This window comes from Zonotrichia albicollis, chromosome 22 (genome assembly GCF_047830755.1).
Source record: "Zonotrichia albicollis isolate bZonAlb1 chromosome 22, bZonAlb1.hap1, whole genome shotgun sequence".
Lineage (NCBI taxonomy): Eukaryota > Metazoa > Chordata > Aves > Passeriformes > Passerellidae > Zonotrichia > Zonotrichia albicollis.
This window is the reverse complement of record NC_133840.1, coordinates 10619903-10639225: the sequence shown is the minus strand read 5'-3', so window position 1 is coordinate 10639225 and position 19323 is coordinate 10619903. Positions and strand designations below refer to the sequence as shown.

Here is a 19323-nt window from a genome sequence, read left to right as displayed (position 1 = left end):
CCCACGTGGGCATTGCTGGGAGTTTTTGGGATAATCCCCCTCACAGGAGCCTTCCTGCAAGGGCTGTAAGCAAAAATTCCTGTGCACAGAGGGTTCCCAGGCCCCAGGGAAGCCACAAGTGTTTGAAGCCTCTCTGGGAGAAGATCTCTGTGGGTGTCTGTGCCTTTAGTTGGGTGAGGGAACACAATTAAAGGTTTGGGATCTTCCCCCTCCCTCAAGGTCTCCATTCAGTGAGCTCCACCAGGGTGGACTCCGTTGCAAAGCTGCAGTTTTTTAGCATTTGCAGATGAGCTTGAATCAAAATGCTGGCATTTGAGGCAGCAGGAAAGGGGCTGGCCTGGTGCCAGAGCTGTGCCTACATCTGATGTTTGCAGCCAGCCCCAGGCTCTGGGAGAGGCTGCCACGGATGCCACAGATGGTGGGGCTGAGGAGCTGCTGTGCCAGGCCTGCTGTGGGCTGTGCCTGCCCTGCTGTGGGCTGTGCCAGGCCTGCTGGGGCCTGCAGGGCTGCAGGGTGTCCCCTCTGCCCAGGGGGAACCTGAGGTGCTCTGGGCTGGGAGAGACTTCACAGGGACCCAGTGCCACCCCTTCAAAGGGATCCAGTGCCACCCTTCACAGGGATCCAGTGCCACCCCTTCAAAGGGATCCAGTGCCACCCTTCACAGGGACCCAGTGCCACCCCTTCAAAGGGACCCAGTGCCACCCCTGCCCTGGGGACACCCTGCACTGTCCCAGGGTGCTGCAGCCTGGCCTGAGGCACTGCCAGGGCTGAGGCAGCCACAGCTGCTCCATGTCAGGGCCTGCCCACCCCGACACCACCCCCAGCACCCTCATCCATCCTTTCTGTGGCTGCAGGGGAACCTGTAGGATTAAGGGGGTAGGACTGTGGGGATGGATGGAGAGCAGAGATCTCTGCAGCCAGGTCAGGAACTTGGGGTTTATTGCAAAGGGCCTGGGGGCAGGGCCCTGCTGGGAGCTGCCAAACACAGCTCAGAGCAGGCCTGAGAGAAGAGAGGGGGAGAGAGGATGAGAAGGGAAGAGAGTAAAAGGGGTAAGAGCTAAGAGACGAGGTAAGAGAGTGAAGTTCCTGTTACAATACAATAAATCTTCTTCTGTGTTGAATACTCTAATTCTCACTAACCAATCTAGTACAATGTACACATCCTATAACATTTACATACAGCCTGTAAGAATCATTACATTACCATCCTGTGTTACATTTTAAACCCTAAAAACTCCTCTTTGGGCCCCTTCTGCCAAGCTGTAGGGTCTGCTCTGACCCTTGGGCCTGTCTGCAAGCAGAGGGTGTTGTTCCATCAAAAGGGGATCACCTTCAGCTGGCCACACCATTGTTTTCCAGTTGTTCAGTAACTGAGGTATCTCAAAGCTTGCTTTCATTTCAATCTCACTTATGGTTTCTATATTCTCAAAATCTTTTGCCAGGCAATCATATTTGTAAGGCTTTCCTGTTTCATCTTCCCCAACAGGAATCAAGGCCAGCAGCCTGGCCCCTGTCCCCAGCCCGCTGCAGCACCACACCCGGCCCAAAGAACCCTCTGATCCATAAATCCACGGCCTGAGCTGGCAGTTCCAACAAAAGCTGTGCCCAAGGATCATCAATCCAGGAGCAGAGCTCGCCCAGCAGTGATTTAATCTCAATATTCCATTCTGAAATGTGCTAATTAAACTCCAGGAGAAAGCATCCAGTGCAGAAGTGAGTGGAGGAAAAGGAAAAATAAAAGTTTCTCCTGGAATAATTAAGCACCATTAAAACATGAAAATCCAGGCTAGGGAGCAATTGTACTCCTTCCATCAAGTGTTTCATCAGAAATAATGGGGTGGAATTAAGCAATACTGAAAATGTGGGCTGGGGATTGGAAAACCTCTCCCACTCAAGGGTGGGAAAGGCTCTTGAGCCCTCCCTGGGCTGGGGACAGTGGGTGTTGCCAAGGACATCCCACACTGGAGTGGGCAGAGCCCCCTCTGAGCACTGTGGGGAAGGGAGGATTGCAGAGCTTCCCCCTCCAAGGGCCTTCCCCATTTTCTGGGCTTTTTATTCCAGAGGGTCATCCCTAACTAACAGAGCAAAGCTCTTTAATTCCATCGAGGACTTTTCTCGGGTTTTGGCTGTTAAGTGCTGCCCCGAGATGTGCAGGATATCTGTGCTTTGGCCTGTACCTCTGAAGAACGAGTCAGAGCTCTTCAGTTTTCAGTCTTGAAGTTGTTTATTAATTCTTATCTATAAAATTTTTCTTTCTGCCCAGCCGAGATCTGCTCAGCAGGGCAGCCACAGGCACTCTGTGTTGTCCTTTTATACTACAAACTACGTATGTCATATTTACACTTAATTCCCAATACCTATCACCTATGTTAGACAGTGAGCTTCTACTCTAAACCAATCCCAAAGTGCCAACATCACTGCAGAAAATGGAGAACAAGAAGAAGAAGAAGGAAGTCTGGACACACCCAGGTTCCTCCATCTTGTCCCCACAACCCCTGTACCAAAAATCCTAAAATCTACATTTTCACCCTGTGATCATTTTATTATTATACTATTCAAACTTCTGTGACTGTCAGGTCCTCATACAAAGCTGGTAATTTGCTCCATGGGTCACAATCAAATCCCCAGGTGTTCTGGGCTGTGTGCCAGGGTCTCTGAGCTCCCTAGTGGGGTCTTCAGCAGCTCTGGACACCTGGAGGGATGCACTGAGTTCTGACAGCGAGGGACCTCGAAGTTTGGCCCTCCAGGCCTCCCCTTTGGCTACAAGGGATCTCTGAGAGGCACACAGCTCTCCTGGAGCCATAGCCTGGCTTGCCCTGCCTCCCCTTGGACACCCAATTTATTGCTGCTGCTGCTGCTCCGTGGTCCCTCACCCCTGCTGGGCTCCAGACCCCAAACCAGGACCCTGCCCTGCCCTTTCAGGGGTGGCTTTTCTGGGTGGAAGGGCCTGCCTGGAGGGAGCAGCTCCTGGGGCATTCAGCAGGTGCTGGTCACCCTGAGAGTGACACCCACAGTGTCCCCAGGCAGGGACAGCAGCCTGACCTGCTGCCATCACTCTCTGTGGCACATTAGGGTTTTGCTGTATCATTTCCAGGAGTGTATTCCAAACATGCCAGGGCTGATTCCCATCCTCCTGGAGAGCTCCATACCCCCCTCAGCCCCAGGAGAAGCTGCAAACCAGAGGGTTTGGAGTGATTAGCTCTGTACTGTAACAAAGAAAAAAGGGAAAAGGCTGCCCCTATTGATGTGGACACAATCTGGAGATATTCTGGATCTATTTGGGGATTAATGAGGACTCAATACTTTCAGAATTTTTAATAATAAATATATTGGCCTAATGGATTTTCCAGCTACTGTTTTCAGCCATGAAGGTGGGGACCTTTTTGGTTAATGTTTTCCAGAGCTGAAGGAAAGGAAATTAGCTAAAGGCAGGGAATAACTTTCCCACATGAGGAGGTTTGCCCCCATTTATTCACACAGGCAGCCCAGATGGAGATGAGGGAGCTTGCAGGTGAAAGTTTTCTCATGGATCAAGGGAAAAAAATAGGAATGAAAAGTAAAAGGATGAGATTCATCTGCATCTCATTCTGATGGAACAACATTTGGTGCCATCACTCACCTTCCAGCGCTGGTGCTGAGGGCCTTGCTCCTGCAGCAGGGATTATCTTCTTACTGAATGCCAATAACTTCATAAAAATGGTGAGACTCTGGGATGTAGCCCAGCCCTGATGGTTTATGAGGGACTTGGAGCGTGGCTGAATTCCTGAATCTCTGTGCAGGCAATGTCCAGGCAGTGGGATGTAGAAACCCCCCCTGGGGCAGGACAGCTGAGCTGGTGGGGAAAAACAAATTCAATATCAGTGGAGATGGGGTTTCTGTGGGGTTTGTGTGCACAGGGAGCAGAGAGCCAGAATCCCTCTGCCCCTGGGTGCTGAGCTGCAGCCCATGTTCATTCTGATCCCAATAAATCCCAGCATGGGGAACACTGTGACCCACGAGGCTGAAGGGAAAGAGACAGGGAGGATTTTACATCAGAAAAGTACAAGGGAGACAAGATGTGAATTAAACACCTTTGAGCCCTAAAACCCACACTCTGCAGGCTTTGTTTGATGCACACAGGGCTGTGGGAGTTGCTGGAGATGGCAGGTGCCTCTCCAGGCTGTTTTCCAGATCCAATTGAGGCAGTTTGAGCCGTGCTGGGCTCCCATCAGAGCCTCTCCTGCAGTCAGCTGCTGTCACAGCACAACATCTCTGCTTCCTTTCAGCCCAAATTGGTTTCAGCCAAACTTCCCCTGCTGGGAGCGTCCTGGCCCAGCTGTCCCCGGGGTCAGGGGCTGTGCTGGTGCCAGGCAGGGATCCAAGGGCTGTGTGCCTCAGAGCATTCCAACAGGAGCTGGGCAGCCAAGGCAGCTCCACCGAGCGCTGCTGCCAGCTGAAGGTGACTGCAGCAGGGAAAGGGGAGATGTGCCTGGGAGAAGGGCACTCCTGCAGGCACCTCCTCCTCCCCAGGGCAGAAACCCAGCCCCTGGGATGGTGATGTGGCTCTGCCAGTGGGCCCAGGCAGGCTGGGGGCCCTGGGTGCAGGGAGCAGCACAGTTTGTGCATACAGAGCACAGGACACACCTGCAGCTGTGGATTTTTCTCCTCCACTGCTGCTGGCCAAGAAGTCCAAGGCCACTCTGGCCAATATCAGCACTGGTGTGGCCAGCTGGACGAGGGCAGTGAGGGCAGTGACTGTTCCCTGTGCTGGCACTGCTGGGGCACCTCCAGTGCTGGGGCAATCTTGGGCCTTTCACAAGAGAAATCCCGAGGGGCTGGAGTGTGTCCAGAGAAGGGAAAGGTCTGGAGCCCCAGGAGGGGCTGAGGGAGCTGGGCAGGGGCTCAGCCTGGAGCAAAGGAGGCTCAGGGGGCCCTTGTGGCTCTGCACAGCTCCTGCCAGGAGGGGACAGCCGGGGGGTCGGGCTGTGCTCCAGGGAACAGGGACAGGAGCAGAGGGAACGGCCTCAGGCTGGGCCAGGGCAGCTCAGGGGGGATTTTGGGGAAATTCCTCCATGGAAAGGATGGCCAGGAGCTGCCCAGGGAGGTGGTGGAGACCCCGTCCCTGTAGGGATGGACGTGGCACTTGGGGCCAGGGGTCACTGGTGGCCTGGGGGCAATGGCTGGACTTGATCCTGAAGGTCTTTTCCAACCAACGAGTCCGTGCTTCTAAAAAAGGAAGCGGCGGCTTAACCCCGCTCCCTGCCGACAGCAGACCTGCAGACGGAACGTCCCGAGGGGGGCTCGGCCCCCAGAGCGGCTCCCCCGTTCCCGGGCCCTGCCCTGCCCGGAGCCGCTCCCTGCGCGCAGCATCCCCGGCCGGGCTGGGCTGGGGCTGGGGCCGGGGCTGGGGGAGCCCGGCGAGGAAGGGGTTAGCGGGGCCGCGCCGCAGGGCTGCCGGCGGACGGAGGGAGGGTGGTCCCTGGCCGGGCCGGGGGAGCGGCGCGGCGCGGCGGGGCTCGGGCTGCGCTCGGGGCTGCGCTCCCGGCCATGGGGCGCTGAGCCGGGGCTGCCGCGCCGCGCCGCTCTCCTGCTCCTCCTGCATCGCCTCCCTTCAGTCCGGTTCTTCGCTTCTTTGGTTTGATTTCATCCCTTCGCACGGTGTTTTTTTTTTTTTTAATATTATTTTTTTCTCTCTCTCGCTCCGCCATCCCCACCGCCCAGATCTCTGTGTGCCTCCTCCCTCCATCCTCCTCTCAATAACTCGTCTGGGAGCGATCTGGAGGGGCGGGGGGGGGGACAGTGGAGCCGAGCAAACCTGTGGCGGAGGAGCCGGCTGGTGGAGAGGTGAGTGAGGAGCTGGCGAGCATGGGGAGAGCTCGGGCTGCCCCCCGGCCGGGAGGGGACGGAGGGAGGGCTCTCAGGGAGCCGGCAGCGCCCTCCTCTCCCGGGCCCGGGGGCACCGCGGCTCCACCGGGAACCTGTTGGGGCTCAGCCGGGCCGGCAGCCGAGCCATCCCCGTGGGGAGGCCGTGGGGGGATGCTCGGGATGCTCGGGATGCTCATCCCCTCCCCTCGGTACCCGGATCCGCGGCCGTGCCCCCCGAGCCGGCGCTGTGCGGCTGTGGGCGCTCACACGCGTGTTTGTGGAGTTGCCATGGAGCGGCACAACAGCACTTGGGCTGCCCAGAAAACCTTTTTAATTCGCTTGCTGGCCCCCTGCTCGTCCGTAGCGGGTGATGTAATGAGAGCTCGGTGTCTATGCGGTGTCCTGCTCTCGGGGAGCCGGACACGGGTGCAGATCCCGGATCCCGGAGCAGAGGGAGCATCCGCCATCTGTTTGAATGGACGGGTCCTTATCAATCTGTCAAACCCAACAAATGCACTTGACGGAGGAATCCGGCCCCAAACACCTCCCGATGCCGCTGTCGGCAGCCGAGATGCTCGGGGCAGAGCCTTGCCCGACCCCCGCTGCCCGCTCGGAGCCGCTCGGAGCCCAGCCCCGGCTGCTTTCAGCTGATTCAGTCACCAGCTCCAACACCTGATTTGCAGCGCTCGCCTCCTGCTGCCCCCCGGAGCATCCCCGGGGCTGCAGCGGGGCTGGGGCTGAGCCGGCTCCTCCCGAGCCCTTCCGCGGTTACTCAGCAGCTCCTCAGACCTTTCCCACCCACCAAGTTTCTCTGCTTGCCATGGAGCAGCTGCCTCCCCCTTAGCGCCTGGCGAGCTGTGTCCCCTCCCGGTGGCTCTGGGAGTGTTGCAAGTCCTCGGGACACGGATGGGCCGTGCCGGGAGATGAGAGCGGGACGGGCGCTGCGGTGGGCTCTGGGTACCGGAGGAGAGGTGTGTGATCCTGGCTGGCTCCAAGGGCTCGCTGGACTACAGGAGGAGCTTCCCGCAGTCCGGGGAATGGAATTTGCCCGTTGTTGAGCGGTAGAATAGCTGCACAAGGCCGGCAGTGGCACAGGACTGGAGCGCCCAGGGTGCTAGCATCACGTAGGCAGCTGCCACCGAAATGACACACTTGATTGAAGGCCAAAAGAACCCAATACGTAACTGCTGTGATTAAGCTCCATATGATGCCTCAGAGCAAGTAAAAACCCCTCCTTCATCTCATCTTGCTTGTAACGAGACAGCCGTTGCAGGGATCTCATTTGGGTCATGTCGTGGCTTTTGGGGGATTCTGGGGGGGTTGTTTTGGGTCGGGTTTTTTGCGCTTCTGGCTGTACACACCCATGACCTGCAGCAGTCGGCTCCCCCGCGATGCCCCCTGAGAAGCTGGGGCTGTAGGTGTGCCGCTAGCTGGGAATACAAATCCGAGCAGGTAAGAGCTCCCGATGCCAGATCTTTAGCAGGGAATTTTCCAGCTGGCTCCCCGCGGGTCTCTGCACGCTCCCCTTCCCCAGGAATGCATGTGTGGGACGCTGCTCCCGGGAAGGGCTTGACGGGGACGCTTCATCCTCTCAGTCCGGGCAGTCTCGGTGGGTGCTCGGCTCTTTGCTCAGAGGATGCTCTGGACCTGTAGCCAGAACCTCTCTGCACTGCACCTGTGGATAAAGGCTGTGCCCGGAGGGGTCTGCACGGCACAATCCCAGCGGGAATGGGGGGTCCTGCTGGGGGTGAGGCTCCCGGGGGTGCCAGGGCTCTCCCTGGGGTGGGTCTGTCCTGCAGGACCTGCGTTCTGCTCCTCCATCCCTCGGGAGGGTGCGGAGCTCGCCCGGCTCCCACAGCGCCTTCCCCTGAGTTCTCGGTGGGGCAGGGGTGTTTCAGCAGGAACAAAAGCGCTTGGGAGCGGCTCTCTGCCATCGAGACCAGGGCACAACTTGGCTTGCAAGGAGAAAAAACCCCGATGAACACAGAGCAAAAGGCACAAAGGGAAATTTAACCCCGATCTCTTTCCTGCCTGCCTCACCCATGGGGGAGCGGGGCTGAGCCTGGTTCCCCCTCCTTGGCTCCATTTCCAGGCAGGTTCTGCCCAATCGCGATGTGCTGGAGGGTTCTGCTGATGCAGCCCATCCCTTCCATCCCTCGGCAGCTCTGTAACTATGGATGGGCTTAGAAACAGCATTTTTGGGGCTGCTTGTCCGAGCTCGCTGCCCCAGCCCCGTCAGTCCCATTGCAATGGCCGGTCCCGTGCGGCTTCCCCTGCCCCTGGCAATTCGGAGCAATGCAACTTTCCCGTCGTGTTTCCTTTGAAATGTCCTCATTTCTAAGCAAAATCGTGGCTTGACCCATGCAGTGATGGTGCCGTGCATGTTTTGTCTTCCAGAGTTGTGGTAAACTGAGCAAAATGCGCATTGACAAACTCCTTGGACTAGAAATACCCTCCACCATCATTTTACATCTGTGCTCACAGAGCTTTTATTGATTTGGGATGAAATATGGCAGGCAATCTATGAGGAGATGCAAATTCAGACAGGCAAAGCCTTTTCAGAAAATGCTGGGAATGTCAGAAGGGTCTGGGAGCATTCATTGTAGCCAGGTGCCTTCCTGAGGTGAACTGAGAGGGTTTTTAATGTTGTGTAAAAAGACTAAGTCAGTTTTATTCAGTTCATACAGTCCCCAGGTAATGATGTACTGGGAATTGATCATATGGCAGAGCTTTGCCAGGCTGGGGAGGCTTTAATTGTGCTTTTAACCTGTGAATGTGGTTAGTGTTAAAAGTGTGAGGCAGAAACTCAAGTAAATCCTGGGTATTATGCAATAGTTCTTGGGCTATAATGAAAAAAGGGCAATAGAAACAAACTGGTTTAAAGGTCTGCTTTTAATTAACTGCAGCCTCCTTTGATAAAAGCACTAACATGTGAAAATGGTTCTCAGAATAAAGACATTAAGCAGTGGTAATAAAAGCCACAGTCTGGATTTAGTCTGCTGAACCTGGAGTCCATGGGCAGGACCTGGAGGATGTGAAGAAATTCAGTGGGTGGTTCTAAAAGTGCCCTCTCATTCCTGAACTTAACATCAGCTTGTGGAGGCTTGCTGGGCATCCTTCATTTGCATTTTTACAGCAGGAGAAAAGCAAACCTGGAACATCTGCACTGAATGTTGTCCTCAGGTCCGTCCCTCAGACATCTGTCTGCTGTCTTCAGGTCTGTCCCTCAGACATCTGCAGTGAACCCTGTCCTCAGGTCTGTCCCTCAGACATCTGTCTGCTGCCCTCAGGTCTGCCCTGGCTAGGGCTTCCAGGTCCTTTATTGGTCCTGGACCTTTCCTGGCCCTCCCTTTCCCAGGCACTACCCAGCATTTCACCTGGCTGGGTTGCTGTGTTGCTCCATGCCTGGAGCCATTCCCTGTTGTGCTTGGTGGCTGTCCCTGGGGTGGGGACACTGCCCAGAGGGGTGGCAGGGCCCGGTGGGTTCGTGTCTGAACCCCAGCAGTGAGTGGTGCCTGCTGGAGGAGCTGCTTTGGGGCTCTCTGAGCCCTTTTCCTCACCCTCCTGCATTCCCTGCCTTTCCCTGCAGCAGGGCTTTGGAAGGTTAAAATGTGAGCAGGGCTGGGCAGTGGGGCTGGCCTGTGGTCACTGGGTGTCCTGCAGGGTGCCTGGCACAGGTGACAGCTCCTGCAGACACACAGGTGACAGCAGGGAGCACATCTGTGTGCATCTCCTCTCCTGGCTGCTGGAATGTTAAACCAGAACATGAGGCAGCCCGAGGAGCTGGGATTCATTCAGTGGTGGGAAGGGCTCTGCTGGTGCCTTGCACAAATCCAGCCTGGCTTCCTCCATGCCAGCCCCAATTCCAGGGTGTGTGCCCTGTTCCTGCCCAGCGCTCTGCAGGGCTCAGGGGGGCACAGGCTCCCGGAGCTGAGGAGCTGCAGGAGCCCAAAGAGGCTCAGGGTGTGCAGGGCTCAGCTCTTTGAGACCCCTCCTGCCAAGCCTTGGGCAAACTGAGGAGGAAAACCCGGCCTGGGTGAGCCCTGCTGGTGCTGCTGCCTGTCCCAGCGTGTCCCAGTGTGTCCCAGCCTGTCCCAGTCTGTCCCAACCTGTCCCAGCACAGGAGCTGAGGTGCTGCTGTCTGTCCCAGCCTGTCCCAGTGTGTTCCAGTCTGTCCCAGCACAGGAGCTGAGGTGTCTCAGCCTGTCCCAGTGTGTCCCAGCATGTCCCAACCCAGGAGCTGAGGTGCTCCAGCCTGTCCCAGCCTGTCCCAGTGTGTCCCAGCGTGTCCCAGCACAGGAGCTGAGGTGCTGCTGTCTGTCCCAGCCTGTCCCAGTGTGTTCCAGTCTGTCCCAGCACAGGAGCTGAGGTGTCCCAGCCTGTTCCAGCACAGGAGCTGAGGTGTCCCAGCCTGTCCCAGCCTATCCCAGCACAGGGGCTGAGGTGCTGCTGCCTCCAGGGACGCTGTGCCCCCGAGGGCAGGGCTGGAATACCCGCACGTGTCTCTGCTGCTGATTGGCAAATGTCCCCAAGGGTTTGGGGACGTGTTGAGAGGCTCCCAAGGATGTCACAGTAAAGTGTTCCTTGGGGTCTGTTTATTCATTCAGGTCAGAGGCTCTGCTCTGACCCCTTTTAAAGCAGCACTCAAGAAGAAATGGCCTCTCTCCTTTTCCCCCTGGATATCCCTGACCTCTCCAGGGCAGTGATTTCTCCTCAGCACATCAACCCTTATGCAAATGACATTCCAAAGAGTTGATCAACCCTGCCAGGTATTAAGGCTGGGAAGAGCCAGCCCGAGAGCAAATCCCAGAAAAAACAAGAAAATGAAGTCTCTGTAGCTGTTTCCAATTAGCCAGTGCTGCTGGTTCTCCTGGTGTTTCAGGAAGAAACATGAAAATCTCAGAGCAGAGCTTGTTTACAGAGTGCTTGTGGCTTCCAGGCCCAGCCAGCGTCAGATTTCTCTCGTACGTTCCCTTCAAATAAAGACTGAAATAAAAATAAGGATGCTGTAATTTGTGCCACCCTGAGAGCCCAACAGTGCTGCAGCAGGAAATGATCCCTGGGGTTCCTGGAACAGCTCCACTGGATCTTCCCAGGAGCAGGAACTTGCAGGGGAAACAGCACAGCCTGAGCCTGCTCTCCTGACAGGAGCTGGGGAATCAGGGATGGTGAGGGGCTCCAGCATGGGCTGGGAGTGCTCAGAGCTTTGGGGTTTGGCCTTGGAAAGGGCCCAGTGATCCCAGTGACCCCACACGCAGCAGGGGATGGATGGATGGATGGGTGGATGGATGGATGGATGGATGGATGGATGGATGGATGGATGGATGATGGATGTTGGATGGATGGATGGATGATTGATGGATGTTGGATGAATGGATGGATGGATGGATGATGGATGGATGGATGATGGATGGATGTTGGATGGATGATGGATGGATGTTGGATGGATGGATGGATGATGGATGGATGGATGGATGGATGTTGGATGGGTGGATGGATGATGGATGGCGGATGGATGATGGATGGATGTTGGATGGGTGGATGGATGGATGGATGGATGGATGGATGGTGGATGTTGGATGGATGGATGGATGTTGGATGGATGGATGGATGGATGATGGATGTTGGATGGGTGGATGGATGGATGGATGATGGATGGATGATGGATGGATGTTGGATGGATGGATGGATGATGGATGATGGATGGATGGATGGATAGATGGATGATGGATGGATGGATGGACAGACACACAGACCACCTTTGGCAGCAGTGCTGTGTGTCCAGGGCAGCTGACATTCCCAGTGTCTGCAGGAGTGGAGCCATTGGCACAACAGCCCCTGCAGCCTCTATCCCCACAGCCCCTCCTGGGGCAGTGACAGCCCCAGCCTGGTGCCTCTGGACCCTTTGAGGGGAGTCTTTGTCCCCACAGCCCACCCCTGGGGCAGTGACAGCCCCAGCCTGGTGGCTCTGGGCACTCTGGGGGGACAGGTCTCCCTTTGGGTCTGCTCACCCTCTCCCAGCAGCCTGGGATCCTCCTTGCATCCCCTTGAATCTGGACCATTGTGTCTGAGGACGCTTTTCCAAGGAAGCTGCTGGCCCTGGGTGTTTGCAGGGAAGTGCTGGGAGTGGATCTTGGTTGGAATCTCACACCACAATCCACCCCAGTTTATATAAAATTATTCCAGTGTTGGGGTTGCCCTCGTCTCTAATTCCCTTCTGCTCATTTCTGTGTGCTGGTGGCTCCAGCCCTCCCGGCTCCCAGGGAATTTTCTGTAGGAACCATCAGCCATTGCTTTACAAAATAACCCTCACCAGATGTCCCAAAGCCTCCTTCAAAGATGAGGTCTGGCAGAAGTCAGATTTATTGGGAGCAATTAATTGTCCTGCTAAGAGCCCTCAATGTTTTGGCATTTCATTAATAAGACGTAATCAACCACCAGGCTATTTGGAGTGTGTTACCCTGTCAGATCCGCTGTTAATTGTCATTATTTGATAGATTTCATGTTTATAATTACTGGTGTGTGACGCAGGGTGTGCTCTGAATAATCCATTGTGTATTGTTTTGTGAACCAGGGTGCTGGGGGTGCCAGCAGTCGCTGCTGCTCGTGTCTCCAGGGCTGATTTATGGCCAGGGAGGGAACGGGACGGGAGGGGATGAACAGAAGCTCAGTAAAGTCCCCTCTGGCCAGGCTCAATGGGCAAACACTCAGCAGCTGTGAGTGCAGGAGAAAAGTGTTCAGCAGAGCAGGGAAATGTGTTAGGGATGGGTTTTGGGCGTGGGGGTGACATTTCGTCCCTGCTTTGAAGTGCTCCTCAGCTCAAAGCTCTGGGATATTTATTTTTCTTGCTGTCAACAAGGACCTCGTTCCCATCACTTAATTCTGAGTGATCTCTTGTTGTACTCAGGGAACAAAAAAAAAAAAAAGAGCTGAGTATTGCAGAGAAAGAGAATTGGGATCTTTTAGTGAGTGAGCAGCCAGGGCTGTGGGGCTGGGCAGGGCTGGGTGATGCCCCAAAACCTCTCTGGCACCTCTGAGCTGCCCTGGATGCTCAGCTGAACCTGCTCCCGCTGCCTTTATCCACCCTGACTCCTGGAGAAGCTGATTGCTGGGAAAAGGGGGCAGGAGGAGCCCCCTGTCTGTGGTGCAGGGATCCCTGCTGGGCACAGCCTGCTCTGGCTGCCCTTGCAGCACCAACAGCAGGGGCTGGGCAGGGAAATGGGGCTGCAGGGGCTGCTGTGGGACCTGGCAACTCCAGCAGCTCCAGCAGCTCCATCCAGGGCAGCCCCTCCTGCGTTTTAGGGCCCAGAAGGAGCTCAGAGCCTCCAGTGTGGGAAACAATCCATCAACAGCCTCACATTGTCACCCTTTGACTCCAACAACAGCTTCCAGTGAGGCACCAGGGCCTGGGGACAGTTTGGACATGTCCCTCCTGGTCACACAGGATTGTGGTGTTGTGAGGTCCCCAGGATGAGGTGAGAGATGAGAATTTGGCTCCATGTTCTCAGAAGGCTGATTTATTATTCTATTCTATTCTATTCTATTCTATTCTATTCTATTCTATTCTATTCTATTCTATTCTATTCAAAGAGAAAGGAGACATCAGAAGGCTGAACAAGAATGATCATGAAAGCTCCTGACTGACTCCTCAGAGTTTGACACAGCTGGCTGGGATTGGTCATTAATTAAAAACAATTCCCATGGAACCAATCAAAGATGCACCTGTTGGTAAATGATCTCCAGATCACATTCCCAAGCAATCAGATAATTATTGTTTACATTTCTTTTCTGAGGCTTCTCAGCTTCCCAGAAGAAAATCCTGGTGAAGGGATTTTTCAGAAAATATCATGGTGACACTGACATGTCCCCGCTGGTGACACAGGTGTGTCCCTCCTGGGATGTTTGTTCCAGAGGCTGATCAGATTTGCAGAGGTTTTGGTTTATTACTTTGAGATTTTGTTAATTTTGAGATTTTTTTTGTTAATGTACTAATAAGTGTGGTGGGTTTAGGGTTAATTACTAGTTAATTACTACTGTATTTACTTGTTGTGAGGATTAGGAGAAAGGTAAAGGAGGTTTAAAACTTTGAAAGGGTATAAAAATGTATTAATAGTAACTTAAAGAAAGAGTAATAAAAGAGTAATAAGAATTAGAACAAAACGTTTAGAACATATTTATTCTTCTTACTTTTTTATTGATAATGTAAATAAATAAAACTTTAAATTTTAGTTGGTTTACTATTTTTAGAACAGTCTTTCTTTAGTTTACTTAGGGAGAGAAGTCTGCCTCAATTCCCCATGTGCAAATCCTTCAGCTTCCCTTCTGCCTGGAGATTTGAGAGGTTTTTGTAGCCTGTGTGGGTTTCCTCCCCTAAATCCCTGTCACCTGAAAAAGGCATTTTTGGGACCTTGTGTGATGGACACCATGGCTGTCCCTGGGGTTCTGTCCCACAGGAGGGAATGGGAGGCTGGGCCTCCCCAGAGATAAAACTTTCATTCCCAAACTGATTTTTTTCATATTTCCAGGTGAATTATTAGAGGGGAGAAGAGATTAAAGACTTTTGTTGCATTGCTGGCTTTTGTTTTTTTTCTTTACACCATCAACTCAGAGGCTTTCCAAACCTGGAAGATCGATTTTTTTTTTTTACTAATCTTGATTAAACACAAGTGGGGGCAGAAAGTAGAAGAGGGCAGCACAAATCTGGGGATTTCTGCCTGCAGGAGGTGAGGATGAGTGTGGGAGCTGAGGTGAGAGGAAGCACGGGTGAGTCAGTTCATTAATGGGGCACTTTAAACCTGTTTGCAGAGGAGAGGGGCTTTGTCCCGTTGGGAGGACACACGGAGATATCAGGTCCTTGCAGTCCTCTCCTTTGAGCTGGGATCAGCCCCAGGCGCAGCTCAGAAATAACAAACAGCAGCTCTGGGCTCTGTCTGTGCTTTCCCAGACAGAAATGCTGGGTTTGATCTGGGTTTGGTACCTGACCTGGCACCCTCAGCTGTCCCAGTCAGAAATGCTGGGTTTGGTACCTGACCCAGCATCCTCAGCTCTCTCAGATGGAAATGCTGGGTTTGGTACAGACCCAACACCCTCAGCTCTCATAGACAGAAATGCTGGGTTTCATACCTGACCCTCAGCTCTCCCAGGCAGCAATGCTGGGTTTGATCTGGGTTTGGTACAGACCCAGCACCCTCAGCTCTCATAGACAGAAATGCTGGGTTTCATACCTGACCCTCAGCTCTCCCAGTCAGAAATGCTGGGTTTGATCTGGGTTTGATCCCAACCCAGCACCCTCAGCTCTCATAAACAGAAATGCTGGGTTTGGTACCTGATCCAGCACCCTCATCTCTCCCAGGCAGAAATGCTGGGTTTGGTACCCAACCCTGCACCCTCAGCTCTCCCAGACAGAAATTCTGGGTTTGATCCGGGTTTGATCCCGACCCCGCACCCTCAGCTCTCCCAGACAGAAATTCTGGGTTTGATCCGGGTTTGATCTGGGTTTGATCCCAACCCAGCACCCTCAGCTCTTCCTCTCTGCCAGAATTCAAAGCAGCAGCAGCAGTTGTGTCGAGATGTGCTGTCTTTTCAAGTGTCCTTCCTCTGCTTTTTCATTTGGAATTTACTGCAGAAGGTGGGAGAACCCCCAGCACAAAATCTTCTGAAGCTCCAAGTGCTTTGTATCTCTCGAGGGTGGAAGTTTGTGGCTCCTGGGGTGCTGTACATTACATGAGGTTGTCACTCAGATCTTGTTCTCTGCCTTGCAGAGGATTTTTTTTGTTCCCAGTTGATCTTTGAATGCTGAGAATGATCTGTTTGTAAAGGCTTTTTTACCCAGTGATCACCATGAGGTGCTTTGTTGTTGGCATCCCAAGCCAGGTGTGCCAGATCTGCATTTCCTGCCTGAATCAGAGGAATATTTCCTTAGGATTGTGCCCAGAAATGATCAGATAGAGCCCAAATGCCATGAAGGTGTGCCAAGGGCATGTGGGGATGTGATGGGTCAGGACTGAGAGTGGTCCCTGGAGGTCAGTTTGGATTTTACCTGGATATCCAGCAGCAGATGTTTGGTGAATCTCACGTGTGTGGGTTCAGATCTTGTGTTTGCAGTCCATAAGTCCTTGTGAAAGGTGGAATTTGTCTGAAAATACGTGTGGAAAAGCCAGGTCTAAGCTCTGATACCCAGCCAGGGATGGGGGAGCCCTCCTGTGTCCCAGAAGAACTCTCAGAGGGAGCTTTGGGGCTCAGTGCCCTCTCAGCCCAGCCTGAGCAAATCTGGCTCCCCAAACCTGCCCAGAGGGTCCAGTGCCCTGTGCAGTGCCCTCTGCTCACCCTCCTGTTTATAACTATCCCAAATGTGCCTTCCTGGGGTTTGAGAGGCTCAGAGATCAATAAAGATTGGGATCAGTCAGCAATCACAGACTCCTGCAGGACTGCCCTCCCTGGCAGGATCTATGCTCTATTTTAGACAGAACATTCTCTTAAAAGAGCCAGACTTTATTTTTCCCCATCCCAAGGCTCCTTCCAAGGCCACTTCTCTTGGTTATAGTACGGACTGAGCCTGAGCCTGGTTAAACCAGACCTGAGCAGTTCATCCCCTTCACACCTTGCTGAGCTCTGCATCCCCTGAGCTCTGAGCCCTTGGAGCCCTGCAGGCTCTGCCCTGGCCAGCCTGGGCTCGGATTGCACTCCAGGTGCCAAGTTTGTGCACAAAGTAAATTAAAAAAGAGAAAAAAAATCTTTACAGCTATTGTTAGCACAGGGAATGCAGGTGACAAGGGACAAAGTGACTCTTCCCAGCACAAGGATTTTGCCTTCCCTGAACTGGGCTGCCTTCAAAGCAACCGTGGGGATTTAGTCCAGCTCAGCCTCTCCATGGCAGAGGTTAAGCCAGGCCTAACCATGACCCTCAGATGTACTTAGAGAGAGGGAAGCAGGGACAGCACCATGGAAAAGGACCAGAAACAGCAGAGGAGCCTCTGTGGGACGTGTCCCCTGGCTGGTGCCTCATGGAGGGTCAGGTACCCCAGGTGACACCAGGCTGTGTTTGCTCTGCTGGGCTTTGCATCCAGCTGGATCACACAGCCTCCCTCTCAGGACAGGGGCAGGGCCTCAGGGATCATTTCCTCCAAAGGATCATTTCCTGCTCTGCTTTAGATGTTCAAACATTGCTGTGCCTAGGGAGAAGCATCTTCAACACCATCACTTCATCTGATGAATTTTTAAAGGGTTTAAAAGTGACCTCAGGGAATTCCTAGTCATGTTCCAGTTTCCTGACTGCTCCCTGGATTTTCAATATATTCCTTTCAGCCCTGAGGAAGGGCTAGGAGAGCAAAGCCTGTGCTGGTGCTCCCTTCCTGTCCTTGGCCATCCATGGAAATGTGCTTCCCGTTTTTCCAGCTCAGCCTCCCTCAGCACAGCCTGTGCAGAGCTGGAAATCTCCATTTTATCCTCATCCCGCTTTTCCTCCCTTCTGCCTGGTCTGTTGGACACCACAGGGCTCAACATCCAGCTTGGGGTCCTGCCAGGGTGCTCCCAGCCCTGGGATCCATGGAATTGCAGCTCCATGGGGAGGGCAAGCCCAGGATTCTGCCTGGGTGGGACACAAGGCAATGCCAGGGAGGTTGTGTGTTCCATGTCTGAGGCTGGAAAACCAGGATGGACAACCCAGGGTGGATTCCCGGGCACCCTCTGGGCTGCACATGGGAGAGAGAGGAACAAGGAACCTCTTCTGAAGTGGTGACCAGCCAGGAGATCCAGATCAGCAGAAATTGGTCCCAGTTCCGTCTCAGAGATGGATCCTGGCACGTTGTGTTTGATGTTTTAATGGTCCTGTGGGGTTTTGTGGGCTCTGAGCCTCTTTGGGAAGAGCAGCACAGGGGCTGCTGAGGAATGGGCGCCTCAGACATGTGAGCAGTGTGGAGATGGCTTTTGTTATCCTGATGGAATATTGCTATGAAAATCTTATAAATTCCACCAAGGTGGCTGTGCTGAGGCAGGATTAGGGCTGGCAGGGCATGAAGGGGGTGGGAGCTGCTGGGAGCCTGGACAGGGACTGGAACTGCCAGGGGACCCTGGGGACAGTGCACAGACCTGGTGAGGGGGCTTTGAAAGCCAGGTGTGTGCTAAGGAAGGCAGGAGCCTCCCCTGAAATGGAAAATGTAAACCCCCTCCCTCTGAATTATTGTAATTTTGAATTAAGAGGCTCTCAGGCAAACATGGGGGAGTAGGAATAACAGTTCTTTATTAGGAAAATTAAAAATATAAATGCAAACCCAAATAACCCAAACCACAGCCAGAGTGAGAGCAGTCCCTGCCCCTGTGTGTCAGGGCGGTGTCCCAGCCCCATCCATGGGGGCTCAGCCCTCCTGCAGTGCCAGCTGTGGCTCTGCTGCAGCAGGGATCCTGCACAAGGGGGGAGTTTTCCTCTGCAGCTCCAGGGCTGCTGCAGATGGGCCTGGGCTCCCTCTGGCCATGCAGGGCAGCAGAAAGCTGCTCCTCTGGCAATGCAGGGGGCAAAGGCTGCTGTGCTGTGCCAGGCTCAGATTGAATCCAGGTAGGAATGCTTGGCTCCTCCCCTGGGCGGAGCATCTCCCCATGGGATGCTGGGATTGGATCAGCCCTGCAGGGACACTCAGTGGCCATGGACAGCAGAGATCTCCTGGAGGGAGGGTTGGCTGTGGGAGAGATAAAGAAAAAACTGCCCCAAGGACAGCAGAGACCTGCCCCAGCTCTGACAGATGGGGATAGAACACACACACTCAGCTAAATCTTACAACCTTAGACATTGAGGTACCATGGGGACGTCTCCACACACTTTGTGAGGGGGTCTTTGAAGGATTTCTGGTTCAATGCCAATTTTTTGTGGTATTTTCATGATGTTATCCAAGGGGATTGCACGGTTCCTGAATCCCCACACCGTGTTTGGTTCACAAGGTCCTGGTGCAAAAGGTGTTTCTGCTAGACAGCTCAGCCCAGCTCCCTGCTCAGGGGCTGCTGGGCAGCTCTGGAGAAGGGGGAGCAGCCACCCTGAGGAGGTGGCACAGGCTCAGATGGAACATCTGGAGAGGTAAAACATTGTCGGTGCCCTCCACCCAGCCTCTGCTGCTGATGGTGCCAGGTGTCACCACAGGGATGGGATCAGCAGCACAGTGTCACAGACATCTTTTATGGAAAATCCTTTCTTTAGGATTTTTCCTCACGAGAATTTGAGAGGCCTCAGGAACAAAATGTAAACATTGATTATCTGCTGCTGTGGAATGCAACAGGTGCATCTGTGATTGGCCCATGTTGGTTTGTTTGTAATTAATGGCCAATCACAGTCAGCTGTCTCGGGCTCTCTGTCCAAGCCACAAGCCTTTGTTATCATTTTCTTCCTTTTCTATTCTTAGCCAGCCTTCTGATGAAATCCTTTTTTCTATTCTTTTAGTATAGTTTTAATATAATATATATCATAAAATAATAAATCAGCCTTCTGAAACATGG

At 53.8% G+C, this 19323-nt stretch overlaps 1 protein-coding gene and 1 long non-coding RNA gene across 7 annotated transcripts in view; one reads left to right on the top strand and one right to left on the bottom strand.

Moving 5' to 3' along the window:
• The window catches only part of CALN1 (calneuron 1), a 168516-nt gene that overhangs the window by 24157 nt on the left and 125036 nt on the right, over nucleotides 1-19323 (top strand). Inside the window, exon 1 of one of the 6 annotated variants that reach the window (XM_074557256.1) lies at nucleotides 5472-5637. The exons of 2 other annotated variants lie outside the window; for them this stretch is intronic. The gene's annotated coding sequence lies outside the window, so the exon portion shown is untranslated. Of the gene's footprint in view, nucleotides 1-5471; nucleotides 5638-5667; nucleotides 5824-6592; nucleotides 6816-7156; nucleotides 7297-19323 lie in introns of those variants that run through there. 3 more of the 6 variants (XM_074557259.1, XM_074557257.1, XM_074557255.1) reach the window with 3 other exon arrangements.
• LOC141731431 (uncharacterized) lies at nucleotides 1483-6962 on the bottom strand. The gene is made up of 3 exons (XR_012583538.1): nucleotides 6647-6962; nucleotides 3620-3832; nucleotides 1483-3170 (listed from the first exon to the last, which is right to left on the bottom strand). It is a non-coding gene; the product is annotated as an uncharacterized LOC141731431 (long non-coding RNA).